Source organism: Perna viridis, chromosome 6 (assembly GCF_037379345.1).
Source record: "Perna viridis isolate PV_CMFRI_1.1 ecotype Kerala chromosome 6, ASM3737934v1, whole genome shotgun sequence".
Lineage (NCBI taxonomy): Eukaryota > Metazoa > Mollusca > Bivalvia > Mytilida > Mytilidae > Perna > Perna viridis.
Window position 1 is genome coordinate 23,557,163 of NC_142450.1, and position 14,160 is coordinate 23,571,322.

Below are 14,160 nucleotides of genomic sequence, written 5' to 3' on the forward strand. Positions count from 1 at the left end.
TCTATTTACACTTTTTTGTTTAAACGCAGTTGGGTTTTAGGATTACAACATATATAGCTACAATGAGCAGTAAGTTCAGTCACGCAAAATGTATCTGAATGATTTTAGAAATTTTAACAAAGACTACATACTATTCTATATCATTCCGACCCCCGGAATACCCCTTAGATCCTCCACTGCTATAGCTTAATAATTAAAGACCAATGGTTTCTCTGAAAAGGTTATTAGAAAAATATTTGGTTTACTTAAAAAGATACCGGAAAATATTTAAGAAAAAAAGAATAGATAATAAAAACATTATAGCAGAAATAGATCACATTAAAGGCGTAGTTGAGCATGTGGATTGTGTATTGGGGATAAATGAACAAGTGGAAAACGTGTATATCATTTGATGAAAGCAAGCTTTTGTTCGAGGTTCCGTTTCGTCTTTATGCAGCTGATACGGGACGATTTATGACATGCGCATAGAAAAAAAAGTATTTTTGCATATTTTTTCGGACTTTAACGGTGCTTTTATTCTTGCTTATTTGAGGGAAATTCAACCAATGTTGTTTTTTTTTTCGAAATGAAAATGCCAAGAGAAAACTATAACAGAGTTAAATTGTTGAAAAAAAAATAAAAACCTCCATAATAGGGCTTATATACATAATATATATACAATAAAGCTATACTTATTGAACTGTGTCTATTTATTACAAAAAGGAAAACTGTTAACGACCAAACACGTCACTAACTAAAATAATTAATACAGCAAACAAATTTCCAAAGAAATACATGCATAGGCAATTATTAGTGACTATAGTATTACATGTAATTACACCTATTACAAGAATCCTCAGGTCCGTATCCTGCAGACAATTTGAAAGGAGGGGTGCCAGCCGAGGTTCTCCAGAAAAATGGGGGTGCTAGGACATTATTTGCCATTTTTTTGTCAATTTTACACATAAAAATGGCAAATTTTCCAATAAAATGGGGGTTCCGTCCCCCTGCACCCCCTCTGCATCCGTCAATGAATCCTGGATTCTGATAGATTGATAGCAAGTGTATTTGCATACTTTAGGTTCTTTCCATTTTTACAGCTGTCGGGGTATATATGCATATTGTCATGCCTTTTCTTGTTAGCCGTGGTATTTGCCAAGAAGTATGCATACCAGCCGCAAACCGCTAAAATACATTCAGAAGTTAATTTGAAAACGGATGTGTTGAGAATATCAGTCAAACTGTCAAAAACGTCAGACGCCATCACGGCTGCGGTTGGAAGTATAGCAACACTTAAAAGATATAGGAACTCTAACGAGCATGAAACAATCGGTCACTTTTTAAATTTAAATTCGGTGTTATAAAACAGATATATCTGGAATTAAATGCAACATTAACATACAAAATAGTAAACAGTTACGTGTGTACATCATTAGAGGGAGTCGTGATAGATGTACCGAAAAATGCCAGAGACGAAGAATGTGCATTATTCGAGGGGTACGTTCCCACTTCTATACGTGCCGCCTTCTGACAAATATTTTTGTGTTGATAAGGTATGGATGTCTAAAAGTATTCGCCAGAGGATCAATCCAGCAACAAGTATTGAAATACGAAAATTCCACGAGGTAGGTAAGCCCTAGGCTTAATTGACGGACGAAATCGAGCGGCTACCAGACATTCTTTCAGCGTTGGTGTAGAGTTGTCACTCTTAATTATATCTTATCACATTCTAAAATAAAAAAAAACACGTGACAACAAAAATGCTCCGCGGTGTGAATTTATTACAGTCACAAATAGTCCATGGGCTGGGAGGGTACACCGGGCACACCCCCTCCTCATCAACTTCATGGTGATTTTCTGGTACCTTTATACCTCCCATTATCGAACCAATTTCTCACAAAAGAATATCCTCGGATTTTTTGTTAGTATAAGTAAAATGAATAAAAATGTACCCCAACCCAACCGAAAAAATCGCTTAAATTGGCATATTTTTCAATGTCAAAAACCCTAGAGTATCTTTCAGTAAAGAATGGCTTATTTGATATTTTCTGTTTAGTATGTATCACAATAAATACTTCCCGGGTTCTTTTGATTACTTGTAGTGATTTTCGTAGTAAGAATTTATCTAACAATACAAAAAATCAGATTTTCAATTTTCCCGTAAAAAAATCGCGTAATTTCGACTCCTCATGTTACAGCTGTGCTAAAACATCTCAAATTTGGTATCATCCGATAGCTAATGTTATTTTCTACATAAATGAACCACGAAAAACTGATTTTCAAGAAAGAATTTTCAAAAAAAGTTAAAAATATGACCCCTAAACATAAAAAACTGGACTGAGTATCAAATAAAATTCTCATTCATTAAGGCTTATATAGATAAGGCAGGTTTATGTTGTTAATTAAGAGCTAACTGTCTCTACGAGGTTATTTATAGTAAGCATATGCTTAGAATTTGATTGGTTGTTATTTTAGCATTACGTCATTGATAGTTGAGTATGGCTGCAAGTTACTCAGTTCGCAACAAATTTTTCCAAACGTTTCGATTCGATACATAACTAACGATATTTCAACCTTTGTGTATGTAACAAATCAGTTTTGTTCGATGTTGACATTTGTAATTATAACACTGATGATGGATTGTATGTACAGATTAAAATATCCGTTTCAGAGTTATCACAATGGCGGACAAACGCGCACCTCGATCTAGACTGAACAAGCAAAGATCTTCCCCTTGGGATACCTCGAATCCAAACAATTGGACAGCAGCTAAACTACAACAAGAACTAGAAAACTTGATGTTATTGTACCACTCTCGATCGGCAAAGCTAATCTGAAAAAGATATACGAGGAAAATATAGCGCGTAGAAACATTTCAACAAATAGTATAAATAGTACAAACGTTCAAGTGTGTACAGAAATTAATGATGACAATTCGCCGAATTCTGAAAAGGAAGCGAGTGAGGTTGATACTACTGATATTCCTTCTGGCTAACGTTGGATAATAGCAGTGATGCGGTCCAAAGAAGCTCGCGTAGAGATCTGAATGTTGTCGCAAATACGTCATCTAATATGGCGGCGCCCATGAAAAACAACATTGTGACTGGTAAACTCTATGCAGACGATGCAACAAACTATGCTAGGTCTTCAGCAGACAGTGATGAAATTAATTCATAATGATAAGAACTCTCAAATCAGTGGAGACCAGAACAATTTGTCCACGGCGTTGGCAGCTTTTAGGAATGGAAATTCCACTGAAACGACAAACAGTCAGCAGCCTTTCCCACATGGTGGGTATCGCTTTCCAAACTCTGAATTTGAAGTCCCAACCGAATGTATTCCCCACTTAGATGTGGTGCCTGAAATCCTTAAAAAGCGTATTTGGGATGGCAAATACATTAATCTTGCAAGTTTGTTAATCCCCCGTATTGAACATGATAAAACTTGTGTACAGGAACAGGGGTCAATCACACTCAATATGTCAGGTCATGAGGATACAAGATTACATAAAGTGCTTACAATTAGTGAGTTTATCACCGCCTTTGGCAAATTTAAAAGCAATGACGGTCCTAGAACAACAAACCATTTAGAGGGGTGGCATAACAAATTGAAGAAAAAAGTCAACAACGCACATCCAAACATCTTCACCGTTATCCGTATGTTCAAAGATATTCAGGCTGCAAATGAGATCAAGCAAATCCAACACAACGCCGGCGGAACTATTCGACCAAAAACCAAGAACTACCGTACAATTGACAGCAGATTAGTGCAGCTGAAAGAAAGACTCACACATGGTAACATCACAGTTATTCAATATGCTGACACAGCATCACATCTTCTCCATTTAGAGTGATATGTGACATTGACTTTAGATACTATTTGTGACATTTAAGTTCTTGATATATGAAAGTCTAGTGCAGTATGTCTAATTGTATGTTTGTGCTACTTTATTTATTTCAATGGTATGCAATTTTGTTTAAATTGTTGGATATGAATACTTTTGTTACCTTGCCTAATTTAATTAATCATAAATGTATGTGCTTTATCAGTGCTTATTTCAAGTTTAATGTTGTTGAATAAATTATATATATTTCCACAAAGTTTCTTTTTCTCTTTTGACTTGAATTAAATTGATCAGTGGACAACAGGAAGCAGATACTTAATACAAAATTATGGAGTAAAAGCACATGAGACCACAATACAGAGTATATAGTTATTTTAACCGACATTTCCAAAAAAACAAAACAGTTATACCAAACATAGCCATTAAGAAAGACAAGAAAATACACATTGAATTGCACTTAGACCACAATACAGGGTGTATACTTATTTCAATGAACTTATTCCAAAAAACAAAACAGTTATACTAAACATAACCATTAAAAAGACTAGAAAAAAATCACATTGAATTGCCAACAAACAGTAAAACAGACTATAGGTAATTATCTATTGTTCTCTAATTAGTGTCATTACATCTGCATTCCCATTCTGCCCACAATATTTTTACCTGTAAATTTCAAAAGTGGGCAGAACGGGAACACACCTTTAAAAGGGTAATGTGCATCAAATTTCCACAAAGGCGCATATAATTAGACAGCCAGTATGAAGCCAACATAATTGATATTTTCAATGTGTATGGTCCAAAATTTTATGATTACCATTGTCAGTTTTCCGCCCGCGCAGGGGCAGCTTTGAAAGATTTTAACATCAAAGTAGATTGGTCCATCAAGGACACATCACTATTGAGTATGGTCACAGGCAATGCAAGGGTTAACACATGCTCTTATTGTTCATCTTACATCTTTCTGTCCTCAGCTAGGGACACAAAATCCAACTAATTTCCTCCTAAATTAAAGGCAAATGTGAGTGTGAAGGATAGTGACCGTTATGGCCGGAAAAGGATAATGTTTAACGATCAAGAAATTTGTAACAATTTCAATGACAATAAATGTAACAGGCAACAGTGTTCATATTCACATTTATGTTCTGTGTGCTTCTCTAACAATCACGGTTCTTCTTCTTGTACCAAGAGAAAATCACAAAAACAAAACCATACAGAATTTGCCACCACCAGCAAGTGACTAGCTACATGTACTTCACATACCGAAGTTGATACCCTTGTTCATGTTAGTGTTTTGCAACAGGAACTGCTAAAACAACCAGATAGAGAGTTTGGAACTACTTATGTAATGGCCTTGTTTATGGCTTTGACACCTTAATATCGGATGAAGATGTACCTAGTAAAGAGTGTAAAAATCTACGTTCAGCAATTACACAACCAGAAATAGTAGATAAACTCATAGAAAGTGAAGTAAACAAAGGTTTTTTACAAGGTTCATTTGTTACTTTGCCTTTTGCCAAATACAGAGTAAGTCCTATTGGTGTGGCTAAAGGGCAATATTCAGGGAAACATAGACTTATAGTAGACTTATCTTCTCCTCATGAGGACGACACACATCAGAGTGTAAATGACATGATTGATAAGGAACAATGCTCTTTGTCTTATGTTCGTATAGATGATGCTATTAAAATAATACAAAACTTAGGTAGGAATACATCAATGTGTAAAACGGACATTTCTGATGCGTTTAAACTTATGCCGATTGTTCCTTCTCAGTGGCATTTGTTTTGTCTTAAATGGAGAGATAGTTATTATTACTATACTAAACTTGCCTTTGGCTGTCGCTCATCACCACAATTTTTTGACATGCTTTCACAAGCAATTTGTTGGATAGCTGAGAACAACTATGATATTCAGTTTATTTTACATCTTCTTGATGATTTTATTACTTTTGAGCATCCTAAAAATGTAGTCAAAGAAACATGGACCTTTTGTATACAATATTTGGTAGACTTAATGTTCTTATGGCTAAGCATAAGACAACTGGCCCAGATACTGTTATGGGATATTTAGGCATTATCTTGGATTCTAGTTTAATGCAGGCTAGGCTACCACGTGAGAAACTACTACGTATTACTGCCTTTTTAACAAAATTTTCGTCCGAGAAATCCTGCACAAAACGGGAACTCTTACAACTGCTTGGTCATCTTAATTTTGCGTCCCGTGTTGTAATTCCTGGCAGAGCTTTTGTGTCACATTTAATTAAATTGTCAACTACTGTTCGAGCTTTACATCATTAAGTTAAGATAAATAAAGAGTGCCGAGAAGACATTAGAATGTGGCGTTATTTTTTATGTAATTGGAATAGTGTCAGCATGTTTTACAATGCCGAAAGTATTCCATCTGATGAATTGTGTCTGTATACAGATGCTTCAGGAACTAAAGGTTTTGGAGGATATTACAATAGTTGTGGTTTTCTGAAGCATGGCCATCAATGTTTCTAGATGTATTAGCGGAGGACAGTACCTTCTCAATAGCTTTCAAGGAACTGTACCCCATAGTAGTGGCTGCCATCTTGTGGGAGCATTTGTGGCAAACACAAAGAATAGTGTTTATGTGTGATAATGAGGCTACAGTAGCTATCTTAAAGAAAGGCAGATCAAAATCACAACATATTATGCCCTTAATGAGACGACTCACTTTAGTTGCCGCTCAATATAACTACTTTCATGTCTAAACATGTGCCAGGTAAATACAATTCAATAGCAGATGCTTTGTCTCGTTTGCAGATGTACAGATTCCGCCAACTTGCGCCAGAGGCTCAGAGCCTATCATGCACAGTGCCTCCACCTCAACATATGCTTTGGAACTCTACAATGTAGTGGATCAATTGTGGTATAAATCTATCTCAAGTAAAACTAGACAAGTGTACCAAGCTGGCTTTAAGGCTTATGTGAATTTTTTGCTATTAACGGGGGTTGTAGCTTTTATAGTACCAGAGTATTCTAATGTAAAAGTTGATGAAGAAACCCTACTACTTTTCGTAGCTTATTGTACTAGTAAACTACTGATAAGTTATAGCACTATAAAGTCTTATTTATGTGGCATTAGGTTTAAGTGTTTAGAATTAAATATTGGTTATCCTCATGTTCTTGAACTCAGACGCCTTAAGACAATTATCAATGGTGTCAAACGGACTCAATCAATTACTTCTAAGCCTAGATATCCTATCACTTTTGATATTTTAGAAAAAAGTTTGTCTATGGCTGCGTCAAGAAAGTAGCTATGAAAATTTATTTTGCTTGAAGCCATGTGTACAATAGCATTTTTGGGGTTTTTAAGATGTGGCGAGTTTACAGTAGATAGTGCTGAGAATTTTGATCCAGAATTTCATTTATGTGTTTCAGATTTGATGATTATGACTGATGATGTGTACATCTTAAACTCAAAATTTCCAAAACAGATCCTTTTAGACAAGGTGTGACAATAAAATTGTTCGAGACAGGCAAGGATATATGTCCTCATAAAACATGTTGTATGTATATGAAGAAAAGGCTACAAAATAATCCATCTCTAGACACTCCATTGTTTGTAAATATATATGGAAATGCTATTTCAAGATCTTACTTTTTAAATATGTTGAAACATACCATGGACATTTTAGGCTATGATTCTACATGTTATAATGGTCATTCTTTCCGCATTGGGGCCGCATCAACTGCAGGCAGGGTCTGTGTTGAGGACCATCTAATTAAGCTTTTGGGTCGATGGTCCTCAGATACTTATTGTAGATATATCAAAACTTCAGACTCGGCGATCAAAAATGCACTAAAAGCTTTAGCTACTTATAATCCTCATGATTGAGTTTATTTACTGCATCATATACACAAGTGTGTAACAACATCTTCAATTTTTCAGTATGAATTTAGTATTCACTGGGTTAATTTTAAGTTAGTTTCAAGATTTTCAAGATTTTATTGATACACTCAGACACAATTAAGATAACATGAGGTCAATAATAAATATATAAATACACAATGACAGGAAGAATAAGTTGACAGAAAGTAATACAATAATCATAGAAAATATTTGTTAAGTTTGCTTACAAAAGTTGCAATATAAGATAACAATTTTACATGACAAAAAGTTAACATTCCTTTCATCTTATAAACACTGGGATTCACATAATAATACCTTGGTATGTATGTTTGCCTAAGCTGAACAATAGATTCATTATCACAGATAAATAGATAGTGGTACTCATCTCCTATACCAATCCTACACAGAGGACATATCCTCTCATGTCGAGGGGTCTTATTCCATCTACCCGTTTCGATTGGTAGTTTTAGATTACATGTTCTTAATTTCGTAATATATTTTCTTTTTGAGTCCGGCAGCCGTAAGAGGTATTCTCGATGCCAAAATCTGTTTTAAAATTTTCATAAAAATCCCCTTTAGATGAATTCACTATATTCGAAAACCAACTCTGAATAAACTGATTCCTAAAGCGGTTATACAAAACAGGCTTTAGAGTATTCCATTCAATGTGTAGTTGATTTGCAAATATGTATCCAAGGCCAGTATTGTCAAATAAGGATCTGATGTGGGCAATCCATCTAAAGTTCATGCCTTCGTTAATGTTTAAAGCTAGCATCAACTTGTAAAGAATGCTACTAAGTTTTGTCTCATTCTTTAAAAGTCTACACCAGAACGAGACCATTCTCATATTTGCTCGAACATGTAATGGGTGACGTCCAAGTTCTCCATACACCATGAAGTCTGGGGTCGAAGGTCTGAGATTGAGTATCCTTTTACAAAACTGTAGGTGCACTCTTTCAATTATCTCAAGATTCTCGTAACCCCAGACCTCAGTTCCATAGAGTAAAATAGGTTTAACCAAGGAGTCAAATAGCTTAAGTTGCACATCTACAGGTATACTATGGTTTCTAATTTTTTTGAATATAGAAAGCAAAGATTTTTGTGATTGCTCGACAAGTTTTTTTCTTGCATCGCTAAAATTGCCGTTAAATTTAAAAACAATACCAAGGGATGTCAGCGAATCAACAATATCTAACTCTATACCATTTAGTTAAAATACAGGATTATTTCTGGATTTACGTTTGCTAAAAATAATAACTTTAGTTTTTGATACATTTACCGAAAGCTTCCATTTAGTACAAAATTCTTGAAAAATATCAAGTGCTTTCTGCATTCCTTCTTCAGATTCAGAAAAAATAACTGTATCATCAGCATATAACAATACAAAAATTTTAATTAAATGGTGAAGTTTGTTTTCAATTTTCTCTTTAATGACTGTCAATGGTAGAACATTAAGATCTTCAAGTACTTTTCTAAGTCATTTAGAAATATTGAGAAAAGAAAAGGTGAAAGGTTTTCACCTTGTCTAACACCATTCAGACACAGAAAAAAAATCAGAAGTCTGGTTGTTAAATGACACACAAGATTTAATATTATCTTACATGTTATAGATTATTCGGAAACACTTTCCCTTGATACCATAATTTTGTAACTTTTTCCAAAGACCAACTCGCCATACAGTGTCGAAAGCTTTGCGAAAATCGACAAATGTGCAATATAATTTTTTACCATAAGTCAAATATAATGAAATCAGGGCATGCATAATAAAAATATTATCTGTGGTTGAGTAACCCTTCCTGAAGCCGGATTGACATTTAGAAATAATATCAAACTCACTAGAAAGAAAGTTTAATCTACTGTTGATAATTAATGTAAATAATTTACCTAAGCAGCTAATTAGTGTAATAGCTCGGTAATTATCTGGATCATTTGGATCACCTTTATTCTTGTATATCGGACGAATAATTCCATTTAACCAGGTATCTGGCACAATACCAGAATCAAACACAATATTAAAAAGTTTACAAAAAATAGAGACGAGATGCGGCGAGGAACATTTAAAATATTCATTTACAAATTCGTCGATACCTGAAGCTTTACCATTCTTTAACCCTTTAATTGCTTCATTTACTTCATCTTCAGTTATCTCCCCATTAATAATTACATCATAAAGATCATTGTCGCATATGTTATCAAGGAAAGCGTCCGAATCATCTTCATGAACAACATCTTCACTGGTATCATTTAATTTCTTAAAGTATTCATATAATTTATCAATATCAGTATTAGCATCGTTCTTATTTGAAAAGTTCATATTATTAAGTATTTTCCACATTTCTTTGGGATCAGATTCAGAGGTTTGTCTAAGTTTTGTTGCATTCTGCTCTTGAAAAAGTTCAAAACTTTTGTTCATAGCATTTCGAAACTCTTTTGCTTTTAGATTTAATTCATTTTTGACTTGATCTGATTTATCATGTTTATATTTATCTCTGAGTTTATTAAATTCTTTGCGTTTTTCAGCACAAGTTTTATTAAACCATGGTTTTGACTTATTATGATCATTTAATCTCTTTTTAGGAGTGTGTGTCCCAAATGTATTTTTCGCATTATCAACAAAAATATTTTGAAGATCTAAAAACAAATCATCTATAACACCTTTGGTAATGGTTTCTATACAAACGGAGTTGACCTTTTCATTTAATTCTTTAATGCAATCATTTTCATCTGAATTAAGATTATTCACAAACTCTTGACTCTTCACCTGATTCCATTTAATAATTTTTTTTCCCTTCACTAACTTTAGCACACCATTATCATGCTTGTCATTTTTGGACAAGATAGTAAAGTGTATTCTATTGTGTATGTTAGAGAACATGGGATTAAAATCACATATTTCAAACTCTATAATATATTGGATTAACAATGGGAACATAATTAGATAATCAACAGTGCTAATGTTTTTGCTAGTTGTTTTACCACAAAGTTTATCAGCATGTAATCTACCATTAACTATAAATAAAGAACACCGTTTACAAAGATCTAATAATTTGTGTCCATATGGATTAATTCTACCTTCATCCTTGTTAGATCTTTCAACAGGAATACCTATATTTTCTAAAATTTTGTGAGTATACATGTTTTCAGTTAAATCGTCATCTACAATATGGAGTATTTCTTCTAACAAATTTTCATCAGGTGTAACATAATCTGGAAGTCGGGCGGTTCTTGCATTAAAGTCGCCAACTAGTGACACATACTTCGATTTTTGTGAAAAATTAATGATGTCATTTTCTAGTTCAATAAAGGAATTTTCTACCCATTGAACAACATCTGATTCTGAATCAATAAACTTAATAAAGTTAGATAAACACTTTTTGTAAATAATAATAATACCCCCAGATTTACGTTTACACCCTCTCCGATTTTTACAATAAAAAAGATAATCGTTTGGTAAATCTATAGTATCAAGTTCGTCTAGTTTTGTTTCAACAAAAATAAGTACATCATATTTTAATATGAGTTCTGAAAAGTCAGGATTTAACAATTTCGATTTTAATCCACATACATTAAGATATGTAACATTTAGTTTTTTATCGTAACAGTTTAATTCATTGGGATTTAAATGTCCAGTTTATTGTTTACAGATGTTTCGTTGGTATTGATTGTGTCCGAGTGACTGTCCTATTTACTCAAGTCGACGTGGGGTCCCTCAGGGGTTGCGCTTTCATATGGTTTGCCATTTATCAAGATTTTGTCATATACCATTTTAGCGTTTACGCCTTGCCTTTTAAATTGTTTGAGTTCTGGTAATAACGCTCTGCGTCTATTTGCAATTTCTGTTGGGTACTGCTGATTTACGGTGTAGCCTCTTTTTCCTTTAAGGGCCCTTGGTACAGCTCTTAAAACTCGTTCATGATCACTATATTTTGTAAATCTAGCTATGATGTTCCTTGGTTTGTCATCGTTTCGCTGACCCAATTGGAATTGTATGCCTTCCACGTTTTCAATATGAAGTTGTCTTTCTAGAAACTCACGAATTACCACCTCAGTATTTTCATCTTCATTGGTTTGTCTAATTCCACCAAATATCAGGTTATACTTAATAGAGTGACTTTGAAGTTTCAAAAAGTCTTCTCTCAAGTTATAGTTTTCAGCCTCAAGATATTGGTTTTGTCGTTCCAGCTCTTGAGTTCTGTCTTCTATTTCATGATGATGCTTTTCCTGTCTTGTAGTAATTTCACCTTGATTTTTCTGAGCCTGCTTTATATTGTCAATCTCACCTCTCATGTTGATGATATTTTCTTCCAGTGCATCAAATCTCCTGGAGATTGAGTCTAGAACATCAAGCTTCTGTAATTTTTCATGTAGGATAGATTCAATATGTTGCATCTTTTGTGAGATTATATGAATATCTTTAACAATATTTACAGATTGCATATTATCTAAAGTTGGTGGTGCACATACAGAGTATGTTTTGTTTGGATTCAATGATGTCATTTGAGGGATCTGCATGTATTCTTTGTTCACAGTGTTTAGAGGAGGAGGTGGCACTGGCTGTTGAGTATAATTATACTGTGGTGGTTGTATAATGTTTTGATTTGGTACAGGTGTGCTGTGTTGAATATGTGGTTGGACTGGTGTAGATTGAAACACAAGTTGCTGTGGCTGGACAGGGGATCCTGTTATGTTGAAATTAGGAGCTTTATATAAGGTCTCATGAGCTTGGGCTATAACATTTGAGGTCTCATTTTGTTGTTGTTGTTGTATGGAGGCCGCCATATTTGACTTGAATGGTGGTGTCTCCCCTGAGTGGCTAAGATCGTTTTTCTTTCGCTTCTGGTTAGTTTTCGTATTCATTTAAATGTTCAGTTGATGTTCAAATGTTTAAAATACATCAATATCACTCTAAGCACTTATAACTCTTCATAAAACACACAAGAATAGTCTTTTTATGTACAGCGTATACTTCTGTCAACTCACTCATCCGCCATTTTTTTCCTAGTTAGTACTATTTACGTTGTTGTACCTATAGTTAATTAGTTTTATCTGGATCATCCTTATATTTAATTTTGGGGCACTCAGATTGCATAATTACAACAATGTATACAATCTGATTTTTGGCCGTTTTAATTAATTTTTAGAGTAAGGGATTACCTAATTAATTAATCCCCAAAATTTTTCATGTTTCTTCATTTAATTTAGTGTAAAATTACATGCTTTAGGGTTCACACTACATGTATTTTAGGCATTATCTGGAGGTTATGCTCTTTCTACTATGGTCTTGTACAACACACTTGCTTGTCTTCCGGCTCTTGTAGTTCCAGTTACACCGAGTAGCATTTGGCCACGCTTCCGGCTCTTGTAGCTAACTACACCGAGTTGACAAGTAAGCAATTAGTTAGAGCATCATTTCAAGCTGCATTACTAACAATGTTTTTCCGGCTCTTGTAACCTATGCTGCATCGATACATCTATTCATCGGATCTTGTAGCATGTTCAGCTGTTACACCGAGTTAAGCATTGTTAGTAAGACTTTCAATACTGAGTCTGCCCCAAAGCCAAACTTGAGTATAAAAATTAATGTTTTGTAATGGTAAGATTATTATTTTTGTGTAACGATATTGTTAAACTTTGTATATATGTTTTGTTTTGAACTAGTAATAGACTTATTAACCTTTAAATTTAGTTGGGTTTTAATTATTTTGACACGAGGAAGTGAATACATGGATATGATAACAGATTTCCTACAACAGATCACCTTTTCACTTCTAAGGGCATAGGCGGATAATACAGATCAGACTATTCATATGAACAACACAACAGCCAAAATACTATAAGGCGGTGATATTCTTAAAGTCATGGCCTAACTGAGGTAGGGGGAAACAATGCAGTCAAGCTATTCGCAGAAGGCCTGCAACTATTTATGCAGCTATTCATTTAGTTCATTAGTCTTTCATATAGAGGGTCAAGGTAATTAGGTCGAGGAATGTGGATGTAGGATAGGGCTATACAATTCACCGGAACAAATACATTAAACTTATTAGGATGATACTTCAGTCTAAGTCACAAGTCATACATTGTACATGTAGGTGTCCTGTAGTTATCATGAGAACTCCCTTTTCATATCATAGATGGCACGTTAATAACTTAAGGTTACATCTAATTCTGATTTTAACGACATAAACATCATTACGACACAGTAAAACTCATGATTTAGGCAATCATAATTAAGATAATGATGTAACAAATCCGATCAATTCAGGAGCTCAGATATATATTTTTTTTTTGGGGGGGGGAGGGGTTACAATTACTATAAAATCGTTAAAGGAGGAACTTTCAGAATTTCTTCTATATCACCCATTATTGTCTTTTCTTTAATAAAAAAACGTAATTTAAACATGCTTTTGTGTGATACAGTACATTTATATATAGATGTTTTCATATGAGCCGAAGTAATAAAC

General features: G+C 34.1%; 1 pseudogene; it reads left to right on the top strand.

Annotated features, from left to right (window-relative positions):
• The first annotated feature begins 2,476 nt into the window (after window positions 1–2,476).
• On the top strand, window positions 2,477–7,684 carry LOC148614145 (uncharacterized; annotated as a pseudogene).
• Window positions 7,685–14,160: the final 6,476 nt, after the last annotated feature.